This window comes from Galeopterus variegatus, unplaced genomic scaffold, assembly GCF_000696425.1.
Source record: "Galeopterus variegatus unplaced genomic scaffold, G_variegatus-3.0.2 Scaffold2434, whole genome shotgun sequence".
Lineage (NCBI taxonomy): Eukaryota > Metazoa > Chordata > Mammalia > Dermoptera > Cynocephalidae > Galeopterus > Galeopterus variegatus.
The window spans coordinates 245,442-257,704 of NW_007728545.1; the positions used below are offsets into that span (position 1 = coordinate 245,442).

Genomic DNA, 12,263 nt, shown 5'->3' on the forward strand with positions numbered 1-12,263 from the left:
CTATAAAACTGATACTCATGTTTTCCAAACTAGAAGCTTAAAAGCCACAAAACTGAACATTTTTTCATCCAGATAGGAAGATGAACACATAAAAGAAATTTCTTTTGAAAAAAACACCCTGAGTTTTGCAAATGAGAAATGATACTGGATGGCAGTTGTGGTAGACTATTACTGTTATTCAAAAGTATTTGCTGCTTCTTCCTGGGGTAAGATTACACTTCTCCACTCCACAGGTTTGGCCCATTGCACTCATTCTGAATAATGAAATGTGAGCAGAATTGACGTGTTACTTTTGGGCAAAAAACAAGAGACAGTCCTTGGTTGGCTGTGTCTTTTTTCCCCTCTGTCAACAATTCTTGGTCTCACACAGGATTGTTTGAAAAGTTTTTACTTTTATTTTTGTTTTTAAAGGTGTGTGTGTGTGTTTGGGGGAAGACTTACTTTAGAATTTGTCCCTCAGGTATGTCCTAATTCTGAAAATATTGCCTTTTTATATATTAGCTGACTTGGGTAAGGTGTTACCATCTAATCATTGGGACAATAAGAGTGTAGGCTGGATTTTACAAAGAAAATGATAAATTAAGGTTTAAATAAGTAATCAGTAGAGTTCTCCCAAAGTGTAAAAAAGATAAAAAGATTCAGCCAACAGCTACATTCAGAGGAAGCAGTTGGAAATTAAGGGTAGGGTAAATGCATCTCAGAGCTGTCAACTCACAGGTATTCACACATTTCTGGTCCCACATACTCCCATCACAGGGGTTCAGCACTCATAAGGCGGATTCCCCCGCAGGTCATCGGAACTATCCAGTGCTTCGTCTCAGAAAGATACAACCTCCGCCTAGGACTCAGCCAACGTTAGGAGCTTCACGACTCTGTGGCTGTAGGGTCATAAGACCAGGCAATCGTGTGGGACAACAGGAAAAAAGGCATTGAGAGAAATGAGGATCTCAGTGGCCCTTTCCTGCTGGGTGCGGAAAAAGTAAGCATCTCAATGGAGTGAGCGTCTCAATGGATAGACGGGTTTTAGTCTTTTCGCAACTTTCCCAAGAACGTACTACATGATAGGTAAAAAGTTTAAATCGGATATATAGTAAATAATTTTTAAAGTATCTTAATTAAAACAAAATGGACAACAGGAAAAAAGGCATTGAGAGAAATGAGGATCTCAGTGGCCCTTTCCTGCTGGGTGTGGAAAAAGTAAGCATCTCAATGGAGTGAGCGTCTCAATGGATAGACGGGTTTTAGTCTTTTCGCAATTTTCCCAAGAACGTACTACATGATAGGTAAAAAGTTTAAATCGGATATATAGTAAATAATTTTTAAAGTATCTTAATTAAAACAAAAATTTTTTAAAAAGAAACAAATAAACCATGGTCATTACTAATTAAGTAAAACAAGGGCGCCACCTGGCTCCATGGCTTAGTTGGTTAAAGCGCCTGTCTTGTAAACAGGAGATCCTGGGTTCGAATCCCAGTGGGGCCTTCTCTCGTAAACTTCTTTTAGTGAATATTTCTTTACTCGTGGGAAGGGACGCAGAAAATACCCATTGTACCACAGCACAGCCACTAGCCTTCACCCGCCTTTCTTACAGAAAAAGCAGAACTCAAAGAAACAAGCTTAAATCTCCGCATCCCTTTTCTTGCCATCAAAAACAGGACAAGTAAACTTGCGAAGGTCAGTCCTGGAACAAATTGCCCTGCCTCGCCTGCCTTTGGGGGACGCTGTCCTGGGAGGCGCCGGCGCAGGTGTCGGGGGCGTGGCTTCGCGGTGCTCCTGCGGAGAGTGCCGCCCCCGCCCCGCTCCGGCAGTGGAGCAGGCGGGACACCTTCCCAAATTATGACAGCCCGGTTGCTGCTGAGGACGAGGATGGAGTTGTTGCTTCAGACTTCGGCCTATACTTAAGAATAAGTAAGGACTATTACTATTTTTGAGGTTTTTCTGGAACTAAGATTGTATGACTCGTGTAGAGATTCAATAAACTCCTGGGCCCATGCTTGATTATCATGAGTTATCATGAGAAGCAGAGTGTTTCGGGAGATAATCCTAGCTCTTCTGTCAACACAGAACGCGCAGTCCACGTTCTCCCGTCCCCATCCTCGAGGACGCCCATCCACATAATATTGTGCTTTGGTTGTGCCTGGCACAGAGAAATTCTCGGCCGTGTTTGTTGAATGAATAAATGAATGGACGAATGAATGGACGAATGATGCCTCAGATCAGTGTCCTGTCTGCATGTTTGCTACCCTCGGGGTCCGAAGGAGGCCGCGCGCGCTCTGCAATTAACGTAAGCTCGTTTACTCGGAGTGGGTTTGGATCTTTCTGAGGCACTTTGCGGTCTTTATCGTTGGGGACTAGCGAATCTTGAACCCTGATTTGTAGCAGCCTCCCGCCTGATGAGTCCCTGCTCCAGTCATACATAAATTATTGACTAACGAGCTGGAGGCTCTTGGGAGAGAACGTCCCCGAGTCTGGCTGCGCAGGGGGACTGTAGGGTGAAATGTGTGTGAAATTCACAAGGGGTCGCAAACTCCATCTTCGGAAACTGGCTGACACTCTGCGACCTGGGTCCACCACTCGCCTCCCATCGACCCACCGCCGCCATCCACTCCGCCTCCCTCTGGCTCCCGCCGCCGCAAAGGCAGAGAGTGCAGGGCTGTCAGCGGAGTCGCCTTTCTTTTAAACAATGGGAGTTTCCTTTTAAGTAATAATAATTCATCTTAAAATAGTAATGGCATAGTACTATAGTAACGACATGATATAATCTTTCTTATTTCTCGATAGAACGTTGAATGAAAAACAGTAACTCAGAATAATTACTCCGGTATGATTTCATTTCTGTACATTAAAAAACAAAAACATAGCTATCTATTGTTTGTAGATGCACGAGCATTTAGTAAAACAGAAAATGTGGACAAAAAGGATAGAAAACGATTAGTGAATAGTAGCTGCTTCTGCAGAGTGACAGGTGAGCTTAATGTCCTAATTCTTAAACAAAATTTGATTCAAATACTGTGAATCGTTTTCATGCAGTATAAGTAGTTAAGAATTCCTTGTATAGTTCTTCCCATTAAAGCTCCAAGACTTTCTTCGCTTTGATTTTTCTACCGGAAGATCCAGTTTCTGGCCTGTAATCCGGCATCTTTAGCCAAGTATGAGAAAATTGTTAACGATAAGACTCAACGATTCTCATTTATTTGTTCTACTATCTAACAATATTCTTATGGAGGAGAATAGAATTCTCTAGTAGGAAGCATAAACAAATAGGATTATTCATAAACCAATCCACAAGGTCTCAAACGATGGTCACCTTGAACAGAAGGTCATATTATGGACAATATGAATTTCCAGTGTATTGCAGTCTGTCCTGTAAACTGTCACCACTGATGCCAACTGACAAAAGTATTTTAAACCTAAAGATAGAATCTACTTAGAAATCGATTTGTTGACAGTTATTGTGTGAACAATGTACATGTATAACTTCTACTTACCTTGAAATGGGATATGGTCACTAAATAATACACATCAATGTTTTCTGGCCTCACCTAAAACCATTTACCTATCTTTTGGTCTTTATTTTGGTAACCAAGACTCCACCCATTAACTTAAAACTCTATCCTTTCTTTTCAAACTTTTTTTTCCTCCTGCATACGTTGGTGAGAAATAGTCCTTTTGAGAACTGCCTTTGGAGAAATTTCCCAGCACTAATTTTGGATAATTTTTTCCCCCCTCCCCTAATTTTGCTTAATGTTATATCACTATTTGAAGACTCATTATTTAAAAAAATGACAAACTGTAATGTTTGGAAGGAGTCCCAAACTCTCTCTTTTAACATTGGATTTAGATTTATTTGAACAGCCCTGAGGGTGCTGTGTTTGCATGGCTTTGCCCACTGCTGCGCTTCTTGGTCCAAGTACTATTTAGTAGTTGTTTTTTGTTTGTTTGCTTATTTGCTTTAAATTGTCTTCTCAGGTAGTCCATTGGTAATATTCAGTTATATCATATACCTCATTCCAGTATCCAGGGTGACTGTTGCCCATTAGATTTTAGCATTTTTCCCCCTAAATCTTGCATGTCATACACTACTCTATTAATAAAAATAGCAACCATAATGCTACTACCATTTACATTACTATCTGTGATTCTAGAGTAAGAAGACCTGAGTCAAAGGAAGTCTTCATTAATAAAATCCTAAAGATCTTGCATGATCTGGGCTCCTTTCTGTATTTTTCTGACCTCGTCTACTATTACTTCTACACTCCTTTACTTCATTCCAATCTCACTGCTCCCTTGGGGTTTCTTGAACATTTCAGGCCCATTCCTGCTTCAGGGCATCCTCACTTCTCTTCCCTCTGTCTAGAATACTTTTTTCTTAGATATCTTCATGGATGGCTCCTTTATTTCCATCAGTCTTTATTCAAAAATCATCTCAATGAGGCTCTCCCGTAGTCACACTAGGTAAAATTTCAACCCTCTTGAACATATCTTATCCCTTTTTTCTATCCTTTCTCAGAATTTATCACTATGTAACATAATATTTTTATTTTTATTTGATTTATTGTGTCTCCTCCACTAAAATATCAGCTCCACAAAAACAGAGACTTTATCATACCCTTTGCCCTACTGTTTAGATCAGAAATAAGTGAAATCTAGACGAGAAAGACAATAGAAAAGATCAACAAAACTAAGCACTGATTTTTTTTTTTAAAAGGATAAACAAAATTGACAAATCTTTAGCTAGACTAACCAAGAAAAAAAGAGGACTCAAAAAAAAAATAAAATTATAAATGACAGAGGAGACATTATAACTCATATCAGAGAAATACATAAGACACTACTATGAACAATTATATACCAACAAATTAAATAACTTATAAGAAGTGGATAAATTTCTAGGAACATACAACTTACTAAGACTGAATCATGAAAAAAATATAAAATCTGAATAGACCAATGTGGAGTATACTAACATTTATAAAGCAAATGTATTTCACAGGGCTTAGTTTCCAAAGCCTTCTAGTTTCAGGTATAACTTAACTTTTAAAAATTACATGTAGAAATGTTAAGCTTGCAAAAGACAGGAAACTTTCCCCAGGCTAAAGTCTCTGTTGTAGATAAAGAATTGTAACATAGCAAAGTTTCTGGCTCAAGGACAGATGCCCTTGGAGCAGGTTAACCTACTGAATTGATATGTTAAGAAAGTTAATTGATTGTTATGTAAACATACTAAGGAAATTGCTGTAGGGAAAGAAAGTGTTTGCTAAAAACAAGCTTTAGTTGGCGGACTGACTTAACTTTTTACTAATTGCATTATGGAATGTCTCTTTGTTATTTTACTGATGTTACCAGCTTCTGTTGTTAAACTATACTTAGCCATAACTCCACTTATGTTCTTTTTCTGTAACTTTCTGGCCTGGAGAATAAATACTGAGAAAGAACACCAGTCTGGTGTTAATTTCCTGAGGAGGAATGCCTCTTTTTTGAGGGTTCCAGAAAATTAACCCCTTCGGGGTTTCTCACTGCTCAGAAGAAATGGGCTTTAAGTAATCCTTTTCATCTCCATCACCCAGGGGGAGAGAGGTGACAAAGTGAGTGCAACGGACCAATAATGGATAAGGAGGTTGAAGCAGCAATCAAAACCCCCCATATAGAAAACCCCAGGACCTGATGGCATCACTGTGGAATTTTACCAAACATTTAAAGAACTAATACTAATCCTCCACAAACTCTTCTAAAAAATCAAAGAGGAGAGAACCCTTATAAACTCTTTTTATGAGTCTAGCATTACTCTGATATCAAAGTCAGACAGGATATTATAATAAAAAAAAAATCACAAGCCAATATGCTTGATGACCACAAATGCAAAAACCCTCAACAAAATACTAGCAAACTGAATTCAATAGTACATTAAAAGGATAATATACCATGATCAAGTGGGATTGATCCCTGGGATGAAGTTCAAAAAAATGCAAATCAATAAATGTGATACATCACACTAATGGAATAAAGGATAAAATTATAAGATCATTTCAATAGATGTAGAAAAAGTATTTAACAAAATTCAACATTCTTTCATGATAAAAATTCTCAGTAAATTATGTATAGAAGGAATGTACTTCACAATAATAAAGGCCATATAAGACAAACCCATAGCTAACACATTCAATGGTGAAAATCTGAAAGCTTTTTCTCTAAAATCAGGAAAAAGACAAGGATGCCCATTCACACCATTTCTAGGCAGCATAGTCCTGGAAGTCCTAGCCAGAGTAATTAGGCAAGAAAAAATAAATAAATAAATACATCCAAATATGAAAGGAAGAAGTTAAATAGTCTCTGCAGATGACATGATCTTATATGTAGAAAACCCTAAAGACTCCACTGAAAAAAAACTGTTAGAACTAATAAACAAATTCAGCAGTTTCAGGCTACAAAGTCTATATACAAAAATCAGTTACACTTCTATACACTAACAATTAATTATCCAAAAAGAAATGAAGAAAACAATTTCCTTTGTAATAGCATTAAAAAGAATTAATGCTTAGGGATAAATTTAATCAAAAAGATGAAAGATCTATACACTGAAAACTATAAGACATTGATGAAAGTAATTGATGAAGACAGAAATAAATGAAAAGATATCCCAAGTTCATGGATTGGAAGAATTAATGATGTTAAAATGTCCATACTGCCAAAAGTGATCCACAGATTCAGTGCACTTACATATGGGCTGGCCTAAATGTGAGGCAGAAAGGTAAGATAGAGCGATGTGTCCTGAAAGCTGTTTGCAGTCAAATATCAAAAAAGGATCTGATCTCTTTATTTAAATACCCAAAAGAAATTTGTGCACATGTCCACCAAGAAAAAAAAATGTATAAGAGTGTTCCTAGAAGCCCTATATTCATTATATATGAATATACTATATTCATAATACACCCAAACTCGCAACCACCCAAATGTCCATGACCAGCAGAATAGGCAAATAAAAGTATATAAATCGTGGTATATTCATACAATGGAATATATACACAACAATGAGAAAGAACAGTTGTTAAATGCAACAACATGAATGAATCTCACCTATTGCTGCACAAAAGAAGCCAGGCTTTAAAAACCATTAGTTGTAAACTAAAGGATGATGTCAGAAGTAAAAAAAGAAAAAAAAAAAAAATGGTTATCCTTATGGAGAAAGTGATTAGGAGAGGACATGCGGGTGGCTTCTGAGTGCACTCATGTATTAGTCTGTCTCTGTTGCTTATCACAAAACACCTGGCACTGTGTATATAAAGCTAGAGCTGGGTCTGTAGCTCACAGATGCCTCGAGCCCATTGTCCAGATGGGTCACAAACCCTTCACACACAGGTTTACGAGCTAAGTAACAGGAAAAAGGTCCTTGGAGCCATGGGTGAAGAAACAATAGGCTTTATTTTTAGAGGAGAGCTCACAGACCAGCAGTTCAGAGCCACTGCCTCATACACTGAAGAACACACAAAAATAGCAACAAGCCAAAAGATACAAGGGTGGGCAAGCGCACTTACTCTAATCCAACACAACTTGTTTACAAAGGGTGTGCTGCACCATACCCAGCCCAACCTGAGGTGAAGGGGCCTGACTACTCTGTTTTCCTCACAGGGTAATTTAAAAGAAAATGAAATTTATTGCTTACAGTTTCAGAGGCCAGGAAGTCCAAAGTCCAGAGAACACATGATGAGGACCTTCTTTGGTGGTGGCTTTAAAGCAGGGGTCTCACATGGAGGAAAATAGCAGAACAGAGAAAAAGATAGTTCTTCATGCATTTTCCTTTTAAAGCCCTCAGAACCACACCCACTATCCCAAAAAAGGATAAATCTGTTCACCAGGGTGCAGTCCTTACAATCCAATCACCTCTCCAAGGCCCCACCTTTCAATTACCATAATAGGATTTCCTACTCTCTTAACAGTCACAGTAGGAATTAAGCTTCTAATATATGAACTTTAAAGGACACAATTCAGTCCACAGCAACTGGTAATGTTCTATTTCTTGACACAGACAGCTTAAATGACAAAATGTTGTTTGGGGATTCCATTTGATGAAAATGGTGGTTATAAATTGGAACAGAAGATCTGGGTGGGGGTTCATAGATATATTCTCCTTATAAATACTCAGTGATTTATATATACTTATATTTGGGCACTTTTCTGTATGTCTGTTATAATTCAATAAAAAATAGTTTACTTTGAAAAGAACAAAGTCACTAATTAAGAAAGAGAATATTGCCATTATTTTAGAAGTTCCATTTGCTCCACCCTGTTTTATACCTCTCTCATTCTGAGATAACTACTATAATAATGTGGTAATCATTCTCTTGCTCTTGTTTATTAGCTGTACTACTTATACATGTATCCATAAACAATAGATTTAGTATGCTTAGTTTGTAGTTTCTATAAATAAAACCATGCCATATTTATTTTGTGATATTTTCTTGTTATTGAAATATTATCATGTTAATATCTAATTTTCTGTGACTTGTACGTTTTTCTGTATTGCATGTAATTGCTTTTGTAAATTTTTATAGCTGTCACGAAAATGTATTGACTCACTAATTATAGTAATTTATTTTTAGATTTGTTTGGTTAATCTTTGTACACAAACATACAATCTGTCAGAAAAAAGGGGGGGGGGAGAGAAAAAGGGAAAAGATAGTTGTTTCTTCCTTTCTAGTCACTTACCTTTTTTTGCTTTCCTTTTGCCTGGGAGGGAATAGAGGTGGCAATTTCTGGTATACTCCATGTATTCCAATCTCAGACAGTATTTTAAATTTTTGCCTTTAAATATTATGTTTTCTGTGGATTATCTTTGCATTTTTAAAATCAGATTAAAGAAATGTCCTATTTCCATATTGTTAACAGTTGTATCATGAGTGGACACTGAAATTTATCAAATGCTTTTTCTGCCTCTATTGAGGTGAACATAATTTTTTCCTTTAATTTCTTGATGTGCTGAATCATAATAGTTTTTCCAATGTTAAATTGACATCTCATTTTAGGTATAAACCCAGGGTTTTTACAACTTTTAAACATTGTGGAATTTGGCTTTTTTTAAAAAGTATATTTGTATTTATGTTTATGAATGATATTGGCCTATGATTTTTCTTTCTCACACTGTCTTTGTCTGGTTTTGGCATTAGAATGAAGTCAAACTTACAAAATGAGATGGAAAGTCTCCACCCTATTATTACATTTGGAAGAGTTTGTGTCCTATTGAAATTATTGTCCCTGGATTGTTTCAAAGAACTTCCAGGTGAAAATATATGGGTTTGGACTTATCTCTGTGGGAAAAATTTTGATTATTCAATTTATGTAATGGTTTTAGGACTATTCATATTTGCTATTTCATCCTGAGTCGAATTTTGTAATGATATTTTTTGAAGAATTTGCTATTTCATTTAAAATTTTAAATTAATTGGGCAAAATTCTTTACATCATTGCACATACTGATCCACCTTCTGGATATACTCCTCTTTCTGCTCTTTTTTAAACGAACTCTCTCTCATCTTTTAGGACTCTGAGTAAGTTTGCTTCCTAGATGTCTACTGAAACCCTTCAGGCTGGGTTAAGAGACCTCGACAGATGGACACTTTGATCTGACGTGGGCGAGAGAACAGGGCGGTATTCTCCTGGAGGGTAAGGGGAACAGAGCGCAGCCTCCTCGGGGTGCAGGGGCTGATTAGAAGAGCTTTTCAGAAAATAATGTTTCTCCAGCATCTCTAAAACACGAAAAAATTCTGTTTAGCAGATTTTGAGAGAGCCGGAAACCAGGATGCAATGAAGAGGCAGGTTTCATAAAGGCTCAAATCCGGCCTCCAAGAGTTCCCAGTATCGGGAATGAGACCCCCAAATGCTGGGATTCGAGCCCCGTTGCCTTCGCCACGGTCCCCGGCACCCCAGGAAGCGGGTCCACAGCGGGCAGTTCCTAGCCGGGCCGGGCCTGGCGCGCGCCTTTCCCACTCGGGCGCATCGCCCGTGCCGAGTGGGCATCGGTGAGTCGAGGGTGGCTGGGGAAAATGCAGAACCGGAAAGTAAGAACGCACAACCGCAGCAGTGACTCGAACCCTAATCCTCGCTAAGGTAAAGTCTGACTCTTTTCCACTGAACCACACAGTACCACGGTCACGTGGCTCCACAAAATGGTGGACATTTTCTAATTCATGTCCAAGTGCTGGTTCCTTCTTGGACCTTTTACAAACGTCTCAGTGGGGAGTACTCAGCGGGGTCTACTCTTGGTGTACAGGCGGGGACAGGCCTAGGAAGACGCCCCGATTTAATCCTGATTGAAGCTGACGCGGCAGGACTGGACGCCGAGCTCAGAGGGTCGCGAGAGGGGTCTTTCTAATTCACCTCCTGGTGATCTTCATTTTATTTCCAAGAGGGTCTCAATTCTTGTAGCTGTAATTACAGAAGAATTCTCAATTCTTTTCTTTTTCTATTTCTTTACAGTTTAATGTTACTGGCTAAGAGAGGCACCATGGTGCACGTGTCAAATTTGTGTCAAATTTGCTGTCAAGGCAAGGGCAGGAATTCGGAGAAAATCGAAGTTCGCGTTTCTTCTTATCCTATTACTTTGTGACACTGGAGAAGTTAGATTTTGTGAGTTTTAATTATGCCAACTCTGAAATGATGTTAATAGCGAAGATCATGTCATTATGTTAGGATATATAAAACAATGAAAAAAAAAGCCTTCTAGCCAAGACCCTCAACCTCCTTTAATTTTCTTACGGGATGGCTCCATAGGACCACGTGGCCTAATGGATAAGGCGTCTGACTTCGGATCAGAAGATTGAGGGTTCGAATCCCTTCGTGGTTGTATTTCCATTTTTCATTCTTGCCCTCCCATTTCCCATGCACCACTGCACACCTTTCAGATCTCAAGTTATATACAGCATCCGATCACTTTCGGAAACCGAACCTGAATTCCCCGCAATCCTTTCCAATAGAAAATGGAATGATTGTCACAGAAGGTCTCTCCTGGGATCCGACACATTCAGAAGGTGAGGACGGCTCCCCGGCCGGCTCCCCCACTTCCCAGCCGCTTGAATTTAGGAAGAGGCTCTTAGCCAGGCAAGCACACAGATGTGTGGGGACTGGGATGGGACGGGATGGGATGGGAGAGCATGAGTCCTGGTCCTTGCGGAGTTTCCTTCCAGCAGGTTGGGTGGGCTCGGTGCGTGAGGGGAAGCGGCAGGGCACGCATGTTAAGGAGCTCTATTCGCATGGTCCTGCAGGGCGGCGACCCTCACTCCTCCAGGGGTCCACAGTAAGGGCACGAAAAAGTGTCCCTATCTTGAGAGCTTGTCTTTTTGAAGTCAGTTTAAATATTACCCCCCGCCTGGGTAATATACTCTAACCGAGTGAGTAACCGGCCAGTCGGGGGCCCGACTGGGACTGGCTGGTTAGCTCAGTTGGTTAGAGCACAGCACTAGGACAGCAAGGTTCCGTGCACGGGTTCGGGCCCCGCTCTGGCCAGCCGCCAAAAAGTAAACATAAAAAATACTATCCCTGAAACTTCTCACGTTTTAGGCGAGCTGGAGAAACACAACCGTATAAAACCCGCTCCTGATTCAGGTGGATGAGGTCGTCGACCAAATGAGGACTTTCTCCTGGCCACTGCGTAGATCAAGCTCCTGTATACAGACTGTCAGCAATATCTGAGGAATCAAGGTTTAAACAGACACCTGAAAATATGAGAAGAGGCGAGCCAGGCAAAGACGAAGAGCGGGCAGTTTCCCCAAAAGTGGAAAGAATCTGGCTAAATACATTTAAATATTTAGATGCAATGGACAAGTTATTAAAACAATATGACGAATCAGATTAGATTCAAAAAGGAACAGCAGCATCTTAAACTACGAAATAAATTTAATTCGTTGTTAAACATTTTCCTTTTGAGAAAATCCCTTGTCCCATTGCTTACCAGGGACTTATTTAAGACATTCGAAGAAATAAATCTAAGGAGACACGAACTTTTCCGAAACACAGAAAAAGAAAAAATAAAAGTGGTGGTGGTGGGGAGATCCACAACTACTCGTTCAGAGGCCCACATTATTCTTGCCATAATGAGGTAGGGTTTTTTTATTTTGTCTTCTGGGTTTTTTTCATGATGTACCCTTTCAACAGTTGTATTGAGGCATAATTGCTGTACAATAAACTGCACGTATTTAAACATATGTATGTTTGACATATATCACTCCTAAAGCCATCACTATAGACATCACCCCCAAAAGTTTTGTCATCCC

At 39.3% G+C, this 12,263-nt stretch overlaps 2 non-coding genes across 2 annotated transcripts; both read left to right on the forward strand.

Annotated features, from left to right (window-relative positions):
- Nucleotides 1-1,408: 1,408 nt before the first annotated feature.
- On the forward strand, nucleotides 1,409-1,482 carry TRNAT-UGU. Its single transcript has one exon. It is a non-coding gene; the product is annotated as a tRNA-Thr (tRNA).
- A 9,282-nt stretch (nucleotides 1,483-10,764) lies between these two features.
- TRNAR-UCG lies at nucleotides 10,765-10,837 on the forward strand. The gene has a single exon. It is a non-coding gene; the product is annotated as a tRNA-Arg (tRNA).
- Nucleotides 10,838-12,263: the final 1,426 nt, after the last annotated feature.